Source organism: Parus major, chromosome 2 (genome assembly GCF_001522545.3).
Source record: "Parus major isolate Abel chromosome 2, Parus_major1.1, whole genome shotgun sequence".
Taxonomy (NCBI): Eukaryota; Metazoa; Chordata; class Aves; order Passeriformes; family Paridae; genus Parus; species Parus major.
In genome coordinates, this window is record NC_031769.1 from 120,907,954 (window position 1) to 120,927,234 (window position 19,281).

Sequence of the window (19,281 nt, forward strand, 5' to 3'; positions counted from 1 at the left end):
CCATTAACTTTTCTATCTAGTCATTAACTGCTGAGAAATGCCCTCCCTTTTGGTCATTATTTCTTATATATGCATTTCTTAAATAGGCATTTTCTGCAACAATTACATGTCAGAGTAATTTCATATTTTTTATTAATAAGTACTATCTTATCTTTGTGTTCAAGCCACAGGGATCCTTTGACATCTAGCAGCTTGCACATCATTTAAGTTTCTAAGGAAGAGGTCGTCATTTATGCACAGGCAAATGGGAGACAGAGGGCTTAAAACAGCACATTTTACATGGGAGGAAAAATCCTTGCATCGTTTGAGTTAACTCTATGGAGCATATTCAGAAATGCTGAGGAATTCATTTTTAGATCGGGCATTTAGATGTACAATGTATGTATGCCACAATACCAGCTAGAAAACCCTTAACGTTAATAGTAAAGGTGACCTCTAAGTTATCCCTCCTGACTACTGGATCTTTAGACAAAATGGTTAGTAATTTCACTGGGATTAATTTGCCAGCATTTTGCAGACCCTTATCTTATTTTCTGGAACTCATAGAGGGATCAGAATCCACATGATATATTTCTCTTATCTGTCAGTGCAGCAGCATAAGATAAAAGAAGATTCTTTATTGAATGGATATATTTTTCATTGTCCTTCATACCATAGATTAAATGGGTCTTGTATGATTTTTCTTTTCCTGATACAGCAAGCCATACTTCTGCATAAATAACTTTTGTGTAATTCGAGAACTCTTATGAAGAGCTCAGTAATCAATTTTTTAGATGCTGTAATTAGTGGCCTTACCTGGATCAAAAACTAAATGTTGCTGGAGGGGAAAAAGGTTGCAGTTATTTTTAAGGGTGGAACTTAGTTGTCTGCATGGATGACAAAGATTATCATATATGCCTGGAAATATCAGCAGCAGAGGATTTGTTTAATTTATTTGTTCCTGGAACTCAGACATAGAGTTACACTTCTGTAAACAATGTTTGTTCAATGAAGTGCTTAGCTCTTTGCGTAGGAAAATTCTCTGACTGTATCCTTGACTAACAGGAGATATCTATCCTATGAAGAGAAAAGAATGTTTCCAGGAGATAAAATTTGTTGTTCAATTTCCTATTTTTTTATTAAGGTGTCTGGTTTATTAGAGCATATCATCCTAATTTTGTGCAATAGCAAGGGGGTGGGGGGGAAAGAGGGGAAGCAGAGAGAGGTGAACAAGGCCAGAAGAACATATACTAAAGAAGTAAACTCTGCAAATCTTGATAAATGCAACTCCACCAGTAAGTGACAATATAGGTGAAATATTTCTCTTTTAAACTTTTTCCATTAGTTTTTTGACAGGAATATACTAGTTCAGCTTTAATGAGATTCTAGTGTAAAAACTTCAGGGCTAAATAAAAGAAACAAATCAAAAGGACCGGATGATTGCCATTTAATGTGAAAGAATGAAAGTGCAAACAATCATTGTATGACATCTAGCTGTGCTAGTCACTGCAGAATGACAGGTAGAACAATTCAAAGTTACTGATCTAAAGATGGAATAACAGCTCATATGTTTGAAGTGCTCAGAAGATGAAGAAATAAAACAGACTCTAAGATAAGACATGGTTAAGCCTTTTAAATTCCATGCCTTATTGTCAGTATCATTTGAACACTTTTGTACACAATTTTTTTCCCCCTCAGAAACTATTTTATCGAAGGAATTACTTTTAAGAGCTGATTTTTATTATTATCCTCCAGGCTGTATGGTGTGCTTTGTTTTTCAACAAGACAAGAAAAAATGTACACAATGAAAAGTATATTACTAGTTTTCTAAGCACCCATATTGTGTATATTCAGATGTATTCTAAGTATACATTGTTAAGCTGTGCATTTTAAGTAAGTTCAATAAACCACATACTAATTTACTCTACAGGTAGTCTCACTTTTTTAACATGCAACATAACGAATTTTTTATGAATTTCTGTTTATATTTTCCTTGTCTATTCTTTTCTTGATATTATTTTAAGGCTCTAAGGAAAATAACCTATTCTTTCTTTCAGCAAGCCCTTTTTATCAGTGAAATAACCTATTCTAGTTACTGCTGGAAACAATAATCTGTAATTGCTGCTTTCAGTCCTAATTTGGCTTGTCTCTAGTTTTTCATCTCAATCTAATCTAAACCTATTTGAGCAAATAAAATGATATTTACCTCATCCTCCGTTACAAGCTTTCAAGATTACAGGCTTCAGGAAAAATCAATACAAAATACCAGCTTAGCAGCAGGTTTGTGCTCAGAAAGAATGCTAACTTTTCTTTCCTGCATTTTCTGACTCTCTACTCCCCTGGAGTGAAAGCAAACCTTAGACTATAAGGACCGAAGGGTAAAAAAAAAAAAAAAGAAAAAGGAAAAAAAGAAAAAAAGAGAAACACAAAAACCCCAGCCTTCAATGATGTGTTTGGTTCATGGTTAGTAGCCACTTTTGAACTTACAAGCCGAAGTGCAGTGCATGGTCAAGCTCCTAACCTTTAGCTTCTGCTTCCACACTACACATCTTACAGAGTTCACCAAAAGGAAGGATCTCGACCTCACGGATGATTTTTCAGACTCAAATGCCATCTTCATTTATTATTTATTTGCTCCAAGCAGTTGGGATTTGAGGTATCATCATACCTGACTGACTGATTTAAGGAAGTGGCCACCTCTCTGTGGGGGGATCTCATGAGAATAAAATCCTATTACTTTCCAAAAAGATTACTTCATTTGCTGCCTGGAATAAGCTTTTGATGAAAACATTTGAATTTTGAGTTTGTAAACAACCAAGAATTCTCAACAGTGGTACCTTTTTTTCTTGTTTTCTTTCTTTCCTTTTCTTTTTATTCCTTTTTGTGTTTGCTTTTTCTTTTCCTTATTTTGCTGAAAAGGACATCTGGTTGTTTTTTATTTTGATTTTGCTTTGTTATATTGTTGTTGGACTTTTTGACCAAGAAACTGATCAATACAAAAATAAATGTCTTTATGAGAATTATACTGTACTTATAAACCTTTTCAAATTATTTATTCTGTCTCTTTGTAAAAGAGAAAAGTTCCTCCTTTTAAAACTTACACTGGATTTCTCTTTCAATGGTCTCATCACAGACTTGCTCTTCCCACCCCTGCTTTGTGAATGGTGTCTGATTTGAAAAATTATGCAGTATTTTGTCTCACTTTAGACAGACACGTGCAAAAAGTTAACCACTACATTTTTATTTCTCCCATAATATTAGCAGTTTTATCCATGCATTTAGAGGAAAAAATGTAAATAGGATATTAAGACCTATTGTATTCACCTAACTGTGTTTACTAAATTAGTACCCCAGCCACTCTAGGCAGGGAAGTAATCAGTGAAGGAAGATAAGAACCTTCAGAGTGTCTTAGGTGAACTGAACTGCTCTTTTGGAGAGACTTTTATTTAATATAGATGGTAGGTGAAGTAACCTCAGATGATTAATCCTAAACTTATTTGGGATAAATTCTAAGTGATAATTTTGCTGCAATCATCTTCTAAGGCACAAGACCCCTATTCCACAGACTTTCTCTCACCCATATAGGATTCTCCAGGAGCCTGGAGTGGCTGAAGTGTCTTTTAGCCTCAAGTACAACCCTGATAGAAACAACCAAAGCTTAGGAAGAGCAGTTTCTACATGTAATTACTTTATTTTTGCAGAGTGATCTGTTAGATGCAAGTATCTGAAAAGTGATTGAAGATTATTTCACTCCACTTGTGTCCATGATTTACCAGTGTGTAGGTGAAGTCAAGGCTCTCTTGTATCTTTCTCTCCAGCCCTCTTTACCTGTGTTAATGATTTATCCTGTAGTCTCAGGTGATTATGTGTCCCCTTTTCAAAGAGAAAATGGGACATCTTGCACTGCCCAGAGCTCTTGTTCCAATATCACCCCAGATTCTTTTATCACCTACATTCAGCTCACATTTTGAGCCTATACATTCTCAATGAAAAACAAAATAAGAATGAGGAGATTTTGGAAAAAAAGACAAACCAAAAAACACCTTGTATTTTAAAGCAGTGTGTGTTGGTTTCATTAAGCTTTGTGAAGCTTCATCCCCATTTTTTAATCTGACATAAGAGTAATGTGATCAAGTCGCCTGTGCATCTTTCAATCATGCCAATAACTTTGGAAGTCTTTGACCTAGTCAAGAAAATTTGACACCCAGGGAAAAATGCTTATAATTCTAAATTCAGGCAGTAGGTGGGTACTGCCTATCCCATCCATATACATAACTCTTTGGACAGAAATGAGATATCGTGTCCTGTTTAGCTCAGGGACACAACTGGAACTTTCAGTTCATTTTATCCCTGTGTAATTTCTGATTCTGCTAGTGGTTTTGAAGAGTCTCTTAGCAATTTAGGCGAGATTTACAAATTCATACTTAGCACATCTATATACAATTTTGATGAAAGCATTGAACAAGCTTCTCTGTCCTATTTCAAGAGCCCTTTTACATTTAGTTTTCACCACTTCTTCTGAAGCTATTTACAGATAAAACTGGCTGAAATAATACAATCATATAACATAGTCACAGTTATATCAGCTGAAGGTGTTTACACACTGGTTGTAAGCGCCTTCTAAAAACTTATAAAATTTCCCCAAACTGCTACAGAAAATATTTGAACATGGCAAAATAAATAAGAACTTCACCCAGCTTATTAGATGAGTACAGAGGAAAGTGTACACTCACTGAAAATTATAAAATACTTATTAAAAGATCTCAAAACATTTTTATGATATATTATAGCAGAATGATTTTCTATTCTTATTATTTTTAGGAAAATCCAAATGGAGGTGAGCAAAAATCAGCAGAGATTGGGGATCATCTTGACTGGTTACCCGAATTCTGTGTCAAGGAACAAGGGGTATTTTCTTCAGTGAACTACTGCTAGATCATTGATACTACCTAACCAGCTGAAAATGTAGACAGGATGGCCCTTTATCTTCCAAAAGTATGGTGTCTGAGGATTTTGGAAGATTCCAGAAGATCTTATTTGAGTTTCTGGCACTTTTTTTCACAAATGGTAAAACAAAGATCAGTGTCACGCTGAATCTATGATGCAACGGGCCAGTCTTCAATTTCGTTTAATTTTGGAGTATATTCAAATAGTAGAAACATCACATCCTTACATATCCCTGTGTAAGATTTTATTCTAGGACAATGACAGTGGTTAGGAGTGACATAGTGCAAAGTTCTGTGATGTAATGTAACCAATGAAGAGAAATAGCTGCCTCCTGAGCACAATTCCAGAGCCCTGTATTGGGAGAGACATTTAAATGACATCTATTCACTCCACTGTGCTACTCCAGTCCATTTACTGCAGCCAATTGTTGTTAGAAGTCTTGTATTTCACTGGCAAGCTCTTCAGAATATAGGTAGAGTTGTACAGATTCTAATACAGCAGAGCATTATCTTGTAAACCCTCAGTACCCCCAACACAGAAAACACAACTACTGCTGTAAATAGTAACAATGGAACAAATAGGATTTATTGTATTTGTTAACACTAAAAAAATAATATTATTAATGATAAGAATAACAAGTTGTTCTCTCAATTCCTAATCACGAATTTATGAGATAATATTTTAACAGCTTGTCAGGGCTGCTTTTTTTTTTTAAGGAAATAGTACTTTTAAATGTGTTAAAAGTTGTACAATCATAATGATATGACTTCCTCTGAAAAATCTGTGCTCATAGAAAACTGAAAATGCATAGACAAAGGAAGGGGGGCTGATTTTTAAGGGCAGCTGCTCCTTCCTGTTCTGAGCAGAGTGACAAGAAAACGTAACCAAGATTGCAGCAGAAGTCACACCTCCACATCTGCTGAGAAACCTTTGTCTTCCAGAAGGCAGTCAAAACCTGAAATTCTCCTGCAGATGCTGAGAATTAAAACATGACACCTTCAGACTTAAAAGAGCAATTCTCAGTGACCTGTGCTACTGAAGTGATATTTATGTACCTTTTTGTATCTCAGCATGAAGACCATGTCTTAATTTTCTAATACTGTCAGATCCTGTATTTATTGTAATCAAAGATCACTGGATATCTTCATGCAGTTTTTTTCTCCTTGGAAACTTGTTAGGTTTCCCATATTTTTGTTTTAAATGACGAAAATATCAGTTAAAAAACAATTTAAAAATTGTTCTTTGTGTCTGATCCTACCCCTAGTAATCTAAATGTAGAATTCCAGGGTAAGAATTTGGATATATGTCTCACTGCCTTTAAGTATTGAACCTACCTAATTGTTTCACCTCTCTGAACCTTAAAGCACACAGAATGCCATCACAGACCCATTTTTTTTAAAATGAGAGTGTTGCAGTATTCCCACCACTGTTCACTAGCAAGCACTCTTTCTTGGTGATTTAGCACAAGCATCTAAGCTGCACTTTATTGCTCACCCTGCACATCCAATTGTGCAATTGCACTCAGCTAAGCTCAGTGAGGGTTTGTACCTAATATTAATTGAGTGCAGCAAATAACTTACAGTATGTGGCCTTTCAGTTCTCAAAGGCTAAATTACATCAAAAGAAAAGTATGTGAATGTCTTGAAACTAAACACTTTTCATCCATACGACCAAGAAATACTGAAGAAGTAAAGAAGATTTGGGATGCTTTGGGTACTTTGCTCACATGTGCAAATAGTGATTATCTAGAGGGGAGCACATAAAGAGTCTCCCCCAAAAAACACTGTGCCAGACATGATAATGGCTTATACTATGCTCTTGTTAGCTCTAAAAGATTATTTTATTTGAAATAATGTATTTTCATTTGAATTTGCTAGGGAAGGCAGTAGTTTGCTTAATTTGTTTGGGATATTGGATGAAGGTTTTGTCCCTTTCCATATTTTCAAAAAGTAAACTTGCTAAAACACCACAAAGGAATAAAAAATTTAAAATAATAAAAAAAAAAGCAGCAGAAATTGCTTCAGAATGAAAATCAGACATTTGGATATTTTTCCTCTTAGTTCTACATTCAGGTACGCTTTTTTTTTTTGCTTTTTTTTTCCTGAAGTTTGGAGTAGTTTCCAATGATTGGATTTCTTTTTCTCTGATTCTCATATTCTTTCATATTTTCTCCTGTTGTTGGGGATTCAGTGTCATCTGGAGGAAGCAGGCATTGACTTCACATAACAGCTTAAAAAGTGTTCAACCTCTGTTTCAAGGGCAAACAAAAAAAAAAGACCAAATAGTCCAAACAAATACAGAAACTCATAAAGAATGACTTATTAGTAAAATAAATCCCTCCCATTCAGAAATGAGAAATGAATATTAGTAGGAAGAATATGCTTCTTCTTTAAAGTTAATTTAGATTTTCTCCGTTTCAGATGGAAGACAACTTTAACCATTTTCTTTGTACATAGAAGAATTTGGATTGAAATGAAATTCAGAATGCTATCCAGCTGTAAGAATCTCACAGAATGCATCCTTTCTTAATTCTGTATTCTTAGCTTGCACTTTTTGTGCTTGTCAGTGAATTTTTCCAGACATGTTTTCTGCATTTAGTGAATAAATTGTAAATTTTAAAAGCTTTTTTCCCTAATTTACAGAAGCAATTTCTTTTCAAATTAATAGACACAGCAGAACATTTTGAGTTTAAGAAAATTAACTGTACTATATAATGAACGATTTTTCAAGAGCTAAGACAACATAATTTAAAATAGTCAGCTTAAGATTCAGAAATATAATTTTGCTTTTGTTGTGGTAGAAAACTGAAGGTTTCTTTTATATACTATATATCCCAGGATGATTTCAAAGCACTTTCACTTAGAAAAGCTAGCTGCTATTACATATGAATTTTCAAAGCTTGCCAAGGCTTTGGAAGGAATGATGAAAATTACTATTGCACGACCTTCAGGTTTTCTTTGTTTCATAAAAGGCTAAGATAGCATTTTTGTCATTTTTCTTTCAGCTCAGGTCTTTCATCATAAATATCAAAGCATGCAATTATGCCTGCTCATATCCTACCGTATTCTGCCTGTTTTCTATCCATAGTGATGGTGTTCTCTTTAAGGATACCTTTTTCTTTTGTTTTTCACAAATCTGAAAGAAGTCCCATGTTTTTGTCGAGTGCCATAAATTGTTCATGAAACGCATGTTGCACTGATTAAAAAGAAGAAGAGTTGATTAAAATAGCTTTTATTCTTTTGTTCTAAGCAAAATCCTAAAGTAATGTTTAAGTGTCAATCTTACCAGGATCAGAGAAGACTGATCTGGCCTACAGGTGGAATTTTTAAATAGTGCTCATTGTAAAAAATGGGACAATCTTCTATTAAAATCTCTAGTTTTATGTTAAATTATTCCTATTGTTCCTTTTTCAGTTTCAGATAGAACTTGTTGTTTTGTCTGGTTTTGAGGTTTCATGTTGCCAGATCATCAAAGGCATAGACTGCCCATAGCTGCTGTTGCCTACATTAAGTCATAGTTTCAATATATCTCAAAATTAGGAAACTTCTATGTCTTAAGTACTTCAAATGAGCATCTGTTTGCTTTATTTGCATACTTACTGATGTATTCTAATCTATAAAGCATATTGGCATAACACAGGTGCTATTTCTGGCTGAAATATCCATGTCTCATTTCCTTCAGAATTTTTTTTTTTTTTTAATTTGGCTTTGGGTTTTTCCACCTACTACCTTAAACACTAACAATGACTTATACAGTAACAATAATAAATTCCATTAACTGATTGAAGAAAAAAAAATAAATCTTTCTTTAAAAATAGAACAGCAAACCTTTGCTAGTGCTTGCAGGAACACACCTCCCCATTTTTGTTTATTATGCTCAGATTTTTATCAAATTTACAATGACACAAGGAATACATTGTTTTCATCAATTTGAACTATGCTGTCACATGAATGTGAACTTACTGGCTATGTCTTAAGTTAAATGTCAAGGGATATACATTTTCCACATAGAATAAAATTGATTTCGAGTTTCCTTTAATGGTGGTGGAGCAAAAAAATTATACTGTGTTTTTAAAACAAGTAGAAATGTTCGTGTTAATAAAGTGTTTATGCCTAAATAGGAAAAATGTTACTCATAGTACCTAGCATAACAAATATTTCTAACAACAATAATTTAAACTAACAAAACCTTACTGTTTAGTTAAGATTTGCTGATGTAAAATGATAATAATGTTACTAGCATTGTTTTCAGAAAAGCTTAATTTCACTAAAAGAACACTTAGGCATATTGAAATCCTCTTTTTAAAAAAGGGAAGAAGCAAAAGGGAGAGGCTTTCTGAAGGTTGTTTTTTTTTTCAGGTAGCTTTTGTAAAGTTCCTTCTCAACATATAAATACTCCCAGCAAAACCTCATCATAGTAACTATAAGTATCAAAAGAAAGGATGATGGCATTCACCATAAGAGAGTTCATTAATTCTTAAGACTTCTAAAATATTAATAGAACTTTAAAACAACGTTGCTTGCTTATGCAGTGTCCGTTCAATTTATTGTCAAGTTGAGATGATAGGTAGAAATTCTTAAATTACTATATGTATCCTTCTTCCTAAATCAGAACCTGTGCATATTTTCCCACACTGAATTATTGGTACAGTCAGAAATTATTTTCATTAAAAAAAAACCAACATGATAAAATATCAGAGTCATAAGCAAAGCAGCTGCTTGAGAAACTTTTTAATGTCTGTAGTAACATGGAGGATTTTGGCCTCTGCCAATCTGAAAACCACCTGAAGCAACTTGGTTTTTACAGTGCCTATCATCCAAAAACTGCATTTCAAATGTTAAACATCCATAGTAAAAGATTCTTGTACTGAATAACACATTAAAATACATATTGTTCTTGATTCATAATACTTGCATCCCAGAATAAAGTCTAACCACAAAGCAGTTGCTAGACACTAAATTTCTTTTTTAATTGGAAGAAACTCTTTAATCCACTTTAGCTTTCCTTACAGTTACTATAGAATAGTAATGACACAGTTATTCTCTGCAGATTATAAATCTATCTCCCTATAAGCATATCATAATACATGCTGAAATAATAGCTTCAACTAATAAAAGTTTGGGTTTGCCTTTTTTATGAAAACCATAAAAATGAATTAAAAAGTATTAGGACGATACTCTAAAGTATTCCCTTTTGCCAAATGCAGATACCATTAGAAACTGATGCAGGTGTGGTATTTATGATCGAGGCTGAAGAGGCCAGAGCTTTGTTAATAAAATTAAGGCAGTATTACCAATTACACATGTGTAAAGTGTGGGTTCTACCCCAGAACCAGGAAAAATACTTCAAAGTTAGGGGTGAAAGCTTCACTTATTGCTTTCAGTATAGGCAACAAATCGGGAGAAAAAGGTGAGTTGAAGTATGGCATAGTGGAAAACAAAGAATCAAACAACAGAGGATAATATACATAATATCCATTATGAATTATAATGATTGCTGGGATATCACGGCCCCAAAAGAACAAATTATGCTGTGTAGTTGACAGAAATCAGAAAAAGAAGAGAGTCTTCTTCCCATAAAATATGTCAAGGAAAGGTGTCAGTGAAGTATTTCTGATGATGAAAATCTATATAATTAAAGGTTAATTCACTAAAATAACTTTATGTAAATTGTATTGCCTTACTGACTTTAGGGTTAGGAAAAAATACTGAATTTTTAGCAAAATGGAAGATCAAAAATGTTACTAATTTGCTATTACTGTTAATCACAATATCTGATAAATAAATAGTAATAATAGACTGATTCTCTTAAACCGGTGCAGTGCCTTAAAAAGCCACATTTAAAGATGTGTGTTCTCTAAACCATTTCTTTCTAGGATTATGAATTATAAAAGTATGCAAGAGGATTAAATTGGAAGTGATAATGTACAGGAATTCTTTGCAAACATTGGGGCCACAAAACAGAAGTGACTGCAATATAAATTATTTCAAAAATTGCAGGAATAAGATTCAAAGAAAAAAAAAAACAAGTACAGTGACATCAAATTACAGAAAGGATTTTTCATTGGGTTTTGTTGTTTCTTTTAATAACATAAGTAGTCAAAGTGACCCTAATATCAAACATAGGGAAAATTAAATTTTCACTCAGGATAGACATATGTTGACTTGTAACAGAATTAGAGAAAGCATAACTTACTACAGCAGAAAATGTAAGATAGAAGTCAGTATCTGTAAATGGCAAAATCTGCAAGATTACTTGAGTCAAGCTGCTAAATCCTATCTTTCCATGTAGAAAGAATCATAAATTCCGTCAGACAAACATTTAAAATAGAATAAGAGAATAAGAACACACACACAAAGAAAATTAAAAAAAAAAGAAAAGAAAAAACAAATAAAAAATCACATATCCAGAAACTAAAAGGCAAATAATGTATTGCTTAAATATGAAAGAAACAGGAGGTGTGTGTGGAAATATGTGGGTCTTCAGGGCTCCTAGGGGCTTATGGGACAGACTGTGAATGATAAGGACAGAGTGATAAAACAGTTTATTTATTCCTGACAGCATTCATCTTAGGTCATACAATATCTTCAAGAGGAGATCTTTTCTCAGAGTTAATCCTACTGTACCATTATTTTCAGATGTCTCAGTTTATGGGTGACACCAATCTATTTGATATGCCTAGAGAGAATGCCATCAAGAGGTACCCTGACAGGCTTCAGAAGTGGGCCCAGGTGAACCTCATGAAGTTCAGCAAAGCCAAGTGCCAGGTCTTTCACCTGGGTTCAGACAATCTGAACTATCAGGAAAAACTGAGGGATGAATGACTTGAGCACAGCCCTGCAGAGAAGGCTTTGGGAATATTGGTAGATGAAAAACTTGGCATGAGCCAGCAGTGTGCACTTCCAGTCCGGAAAGTCAACCATTCTCTCAGCTGCAAAAAGAGAAGAGTGGCCAGCAGGTTGAAGGAGGTGACTCTCCTCCTCCACTCTAATGAGATCCCACCTGGAATATTATATCCTGCTCTGGGCATACCAGAGCAGAGACATTGATCTCACAGAGCAATCCAGAGGACAGCCACAAAAAAGATCAGAGTGCTGGAACACCACTCCTATGAAAAAAGGCTGAGTTGAGGTTGTTTAGTCTTCAGAAGTGAGGACTTTGGGGAGACCTTACTTATTGTGGTTTTCTTACTACAAATAAATAAATAAACTGGGATCAGTGTCCAGAAAATAAATTACTAGAAGGAGAAAGCTAAACTAGGAGTTTACCAGAGAAAATAAATTGTCTAACAAAACACCAATCAGGCCAAACTAGTCTCAGTCCTCCACTAATTGATTTTTTTAATCAGTGGCACCCAAGGATGAAGGAGGAATGGGAGAGGAATAGTACAAGTTTTAAATAGGTCACCAAAAGTAATGTGTTTACCTCCAAGTACAATAAAGTAGTTTTTGATAGTGTATTAAGGCAACATACCTATATTCAAATGCAAAAATCATTAAATCTGAAGTACCATGAAGTCTGATGGAGAAGGAAAAATAAAAGTAGCAATAAAATTTGATGTGTAATTTTGGTGGTCTTATGAATGAGGCCATTCATATAATATTTTTTATAAAATACATAAGCCGGTATCCAGAGAAGTAATTTTGCTATCCAACAGAACATTAAACAGGAGACCTTAGGTACAGGAAAGTAAAAAGTAACAAACAAACACAATATGAAATGTTATAAATAATCAATGGGACACTAATGTTAGGACACTGCCAATGAGCTGCCCAATCCTACATAGTGTCAAGGTCTCCAGGATCACTTTGAAAGAACAATCTTTTTCAGTGCAGACAGTTTATTTATATACTTCTGGGTTCAGGGAGCAAAGAGAAATTACCTTAAGACTTGTGACAAGAACAACCTGGCTGGTTAGCAGAAATCTGTATTTAGCAGAAGAAAGAATATTCTAGACCCTTAAATCTGGCTTTTCTTCAGCCTTGGATAGAGCAGATCAAGCAACAAGACTCGCTAAAGGTTGCAGAAGTTAAACCTCACACTAGTAAATCTAGTTAATTATGACATATATGTTTGTTTTTCCAGCACATTCGGTGAGAGTGGAGAAGGAAAGGATACACATTAGTAAGAGCCAAGTGTGTAAAGGTCATTTTTGCTTGATTTCCAGTTTTTAGTCAGTTAAGATTCTTTGGATCTTCCTGTATTGAAAGCCAGCACAAGCCCTACCTAAATGTATTTAGCTATTCTTGGGCTAATCCCTTGGCAACTCATTTGTAACCATCCATTAAATTAGCATAGCACCTTTTACCCTTAAAATTCTATGGCTTACTATCTTAGACAAACTAAAGCTTTAGGAACTGTTAATTAGCAGTTACGGGACTTAATTAGGCAGGATGAAGAAGAAAGTTCTCAAACGTTATCTTGTTTTGTAACATGTATTTCTATGCAAAATAGCAGTTAGTTTGTTAGAAACAGCAGAATATGTTAGTTGAGAATCTCTATAGCATGAAGAAAAATATTTAAGTTGACCTGCATGGGCTTTTTAAAGTATGAAGCAGAATAATATTTTACTCATGTCCTGTGATCTAGGTGTGTTTCACAAAACAAGCAAACAATTTCCAGGACTTTCTGACTGGCTATTTCGCATACAGAAACTTCAGTCTCTAAATGTTTTCAGTGCACAGGTATTAAAAACTTTTCTAAATATTAGGGTATCTTCCATCTGCTAGTGACAATCCACTAAGAAGGAAGGAGTGGATAAAGCTGTGTTTTGACAAGAAGGAACATTTTCAAAATGTTACTTTTTTAATAAAGTCCTTGTAAAGAAAAACGTGGCCAGTTTTTAACCTATGTCAATGGATGAAGTATTATTGCATTTGGATAGATGGAGAGATGGATAGATGGATGGATGGATGGATAGATAGATAGATAGATAGATAGATAGATAGATAGACAGACAGACACACAGACAGATATTCCAGGTGACTTTGGTATGTTCTCTCACTTCAGGAGAAAAATATCTGTCTGATGAATCAATATAGATATATGTAGATATACGTAGATATATCAGGCAAATATTTTCTTACTCAAGTAACTTGATCAGAACAAAACTTTGTGCATGCTCGGAAATCTTCTCTGTTAAGATAAAGCTATCTACTGCTTTTATGAATATACTGTTCTCAATTTTATCCTCCAAATCAATTTTAATTTTTAAAGTGAAAAATGTTATCCAAGACAGAAAAATATCTTCTGATAAGTTAAATGGAAAAATCTACATAAATATCACTGAAATATCTGACAAACCACCTAAAACTAAATTCATAGATATTAAAGGTGTGATTGAGTAGCCTTTCATAATATGATCATGACTATGGAACAGATATGTGTTTTTTTCATCTTTATTGCAGTTTCAAGGTTGCAATTCATTCATAGGAAATATACAGTGGAAGTGAGATCCAGTCTGTAGATATAGCCATAACATGCAAAGATTAAGTTTTCCTGTAAGGTGATCTAAAAGAAAAATTGGTATCCCTTCACTCTGTCTTGGTATCTGAAAGAGATGGGCTTAACACCATTATGCTACTTCACAATAGTGAGTAGATTCTACCTCTGATTAACTTCCTTAGGTATGGGTCCAGATTCATGGAAGTTAATACTCTTTCTACTTTACTTGAGCTAATTAGAGAGAATTAAAATTGAAAGTCTTGGTTGACTGTTTTCCTAAATAAGGCAAATTTGATAGAAAGATATGCAGATAATAGGATGAGGTTGATAGCCAAGTAGTGCTAAAGGTCATCTGTAGATTAATAAATATCCAGAAACCAAGAAATTGCAGAAAATGAATAATTTTGAAGAATTATTCCTTCCTTATGTCACTACTGATGTGGGTGCAGCACTCAAATAGTGCAAGTACAGCATAACCACAATCTCTGTGCTACATATTTTTCCCTTAAATTTTTAGATCACAAAGTGCAATGGCATCAGTTAAGCATGATTACAAACAGTTCTTTGATGTATTACTGTACGTTGGTTATATTAAAACATTTCTTGTTTCAATCAGAAGCAGAAGAGACCACTTAGTGCTGGATACAAATGTAGTAGAGACAAAGAGATGGTAGAAATAGTGTTATCCTTTTAAGTTTTTATTCAATATATTTATGACCTATATTTCTTTGGGCTTCAAAGAGATTCAAAGGGTAAAAAAAAAATTATAATTATACAAAAATCTAAAATTACAATAATATCAGTATGTGTATAAAAGAGAACTTATGTAAACCGTGGTTTTTATTTTAGCATTTTTTCTTCAGCTTCCTAAGTTACAAAAGATGTAGACGCCTTCTTATATCTATCCTTTAAGGTGATACACTATATTGATTTGACACATCTTGAGACCTAATAATCAAGTACATGTTTTTATGATTGGCTGATGTCGCCTTGTGTCTGGCTGCCTAAAGAATGTTAAGTTGACTGAGGTCATCTATAGCCTATAGATAATCTACACGACTAATAAAAATGCTAAATAGACTGTCAATCTGTTTTCCAATCATATCAAACTCCATAATCCAATTTGTAATTTACAAGATGAAACTAATCTAAAAAAAAAATAAAATAAAATATGTGTGCTTGCTAGAATGGAGTGATATATTACCTGTACTCATCTAGCTGCATTTTAACATTTGAGCTTTCTATTGAAAAGCTATGATAATGAATATCATAGCCTGGTAAATTTTTAACAGATTTTTATGGACAGAACATTGTACAGGTGATCATTATCTGAAAAAAAAAAAAAAGCTCTATCTGAGCCTCAGATATGTGAAATGCACTACTTTATAAGCTTAAAAATCCATTTTGTGCTTTCTCATAAGGTATTTCTAGCTGCAGATTCAGATCTGAGGATAGTATCTGGCTGAAAATATACATTATAAAAATAATAGTCATATTTTGTACTGCATACAGTCAGCTCCAAATGTTTTCTTTTGCTGATGTGGTAAAATGTATATTTTAGTTTAGTGGACTTAGAAATATAAAACATAGGAACTGTGACTGTAGAATACTGCATTTCTGTTCCATGACAAAACTCTAAATTTAGTGGCAAATCCAAGATCCCTTTCTTCAAAATAATAGGTGTTAGCAAAGAATCTATGGTCAAAAATTTCACGTTATTGAATATTATATTTTCTTTCCAATACGTGCATCTAAAGAAACCCAAATTTTAATAAAGACTGTGAATTTTATCACTAATCAGATAATTTCCTAACTTCAGCTAAGCTTGGTTTAAACTCACATATTGCAGTGTATTGTAGGGCCATTGATAAATTGACAGTCTTGTTCAGTTATGTGAATACAGATTTTGCAGCATAAGCCATTCTGCAAAAAGTTATCATGACTTTCTGCTGTAAGCCCTTTAAATCAGATAAGCTCCCAGGCATTTCCTGTGGCCATTTCCCAATTTACAATTCATCAATACATGTTACATTTATTTTCAGTTTTCTTCTTAGACATCAAATTCCTGAAGTAATGTAAATATTTTCAGTTTAGAACATGAAATATTGACACTGAATGTTTTTAATTATATCATTAAGACAACTAAACAAACATTTCACATGTAAGAATCCTATTATTTAGCCTCTGTTTCCAGTTGTAAGGCTGGATATTGCCAAAACAGAATAAGCAGTTAAAAATTGTAAGGCAAAAAATTGGCTTATAATGGCTGCTGTTCAGACTGTGTAACTCATGGTATTTTCCATACAGTCTAATCTCCCTCTTTTCTTTTACATAAAAAACAAAAAGAAGGGGAAAGTTTACAGTGTGGGATTCCCACATGTCATCCTAAAATAGGAGGTAAGAGATGCTCCCATACCCCAGCCAAGCTCTGCTGTTAAAGTCTAACTAAAAGAAATAAGTAATATTTTGACTACTGGAAGAATGAAGTTACATGCGCTGGTCTAGGAGAAGAATTCACAATACTGATCAAGGTGCTCAACTCCCATATACAGTGAATACAAAGAGCTTCATAACACATAATAAAATGTCAGGTGTTCATGAGGAGGGATTCAAAATGAAGCAGAAAAAAAAAGACAAATTAACAGTAAAAATTTTGACATTATTTTAATTTGCTAAATCTTTCTTCAAACGACAAGTTTCTAAATAAGTGAAGTCATAAACTCTTTTAATTTTCAGTCTATTGCTAAGATAGGCACAATTTATTTCCCTAAATGTCTATATGTCCATTACCATAAAATCCATTAAGATATCATGCCTGACTTCTACCCTCCCTTCATAACAGAATAGAACTTCAAAATTTTGCTATATTTTGCAGTCACACATGAGGGTCACAGCTTATTTTCTACAGCTTAATTTCTCTGTTACTCCTTGGTGGACCCTTTAGAAGTAATGTATATATTTCCATGGCCTTTCAGACAGCTGAATGGGAACATTCTGCTTTCAGGTAAATTTTGATGCCGTTTTCAAATGTCCTGTCACAATTATTGTTTCTTAAAAATAAAAAATATTTAAAAAAAAGAAGCAGGTGGGTTTTTTTAAGAATAATGAGCTTGATTACAGTTTTGGTTACTTCCAAAGTGGGAGAATATTAAAAGCTCTCCAAATATAAAACAAAAGGAATTTTGAAATTTCATCACTAAAATACTGTGAAGGGACAGAATTAACCTCCATTCTCAGTGATGGATTTTAATGCAAGTAAATTCTGCATTATACTTCTTTACAAAATAAAGTTACTGAAACCTCCTTGTGTAGCACACAAATATTACTTTTCTTACTTTCTTCTAGATACTGTAGAATACATACTTTTTTTCTGGAATTTCAACTTTAGGAATTGTCAATCCTGTGACCATTTTAGCTTTACTTGAATCATTGTGTACATTATCCCCTGAACTAAAGATCATTTCAAGCAATTATTTTCTAGGTGAGATAGTTTAATTTGCAATAAAAAATTATAAACTGCAACTCAGGAAAAAAATTAAAATGCTATAAAATTTTACTTGGAAATGTCTTAGTTATAGCTCAAGTCTGCCTACTCCCTACAGTACAGAACAAGGAAAAGAAAAGCACCATCCTTTTTACTATTTGGCCAACTAGAAATATCTGATTGTGATTTCAGCCACAGAGAATAAAGGCAATGCCTTCACCCTTTCAGTAGTAGAATAATGGCAAAAAAGAACCTGGTAGGTCTTAGGAGAACTTATATTCTTTGTTGATTAGGACAGCCAATCAGGAATGATGAAATACTTCCTGAAAAAGAAAGAGTAAACTCATTTTACCTAAAGGCAAAGAAATTCACCTTATACTGGGTGATACTTCATGTTGTGATCAACTCCCAGAGGCTGATGTGATTTTCAGTAATTTCATTTAATTTTATTTGGTTCTCAGTAGATAAGAATAAAAATATCCCAGTTTTTTTCTTTTCCTGTCCCTCTAATTGGCAGAATTTCAACCCAAGTCTTTAGATCCCTGGCTTTCATTTTTTCATGTGTGTGCCAGGAGTAGTTTTTGGCATCTGACACTTTAATAATAATATTTCCAGTGACCAGGCATTGGATAGAATCAAAGAATTGGCACTGTATTTTGTAATTTTCGCAGAAGCATTTGATTTGATTGACTCTAGAATGCTGATTAGAGGAGATAATACTATGATGCTCTTGAGGATAAGTCACTTAGCTCAGATTCATGACTGTTTAACAAGAAGAGCACACAGATTTGTTGTACAGGGCAAGGAATCTGGCTTGGCTGAAATGGACTGTGATGTCCGCCAAGACTCAGTCTTCAGACCATGTTTATTGAATTTATTTGTCAATGATTTATTCTTGATTGCATTAAATCTATTTTACAGCTATATAGATGATGCAATGTTACAATATGGTTCTAATTCATTGGCCATGGTAGAGAAGGATTCATATAATTTATGAAGTAAACTTTAAAAGGAAAGCATTGTCTAATGAACAAGAGAACTGCTAGCTATTAATATTTCCAAACAAACCCCAAACACTTTACAGTCCTTGCTCAGTAAAAAAAAAAAAAAAAAAAAAGAGAAAGCCCTACACTGAAATACATACTTAAGTCATGACTTAAGGATTGGATCAACCCTGTCTAGTTACTCTTGAGCAATTTTGTGTTGAAATGCTGTTAATTGGAAGCAGGTATCACTCTAAAAGGTAAGAAGTCCACAGAATATATTGTACTTAAGCAATAGATGAAGCAAGAAACAAAAGATCTGGAATGTGCTGTCAGAATAATGTTCTTTAAATTTAGAAGTAAGATGAACAGACTGTGATATCGATAAAAAGCTATGTAGATTTGTTTTATATTAATGCTATGGATAGATAAAATCCAATTTCG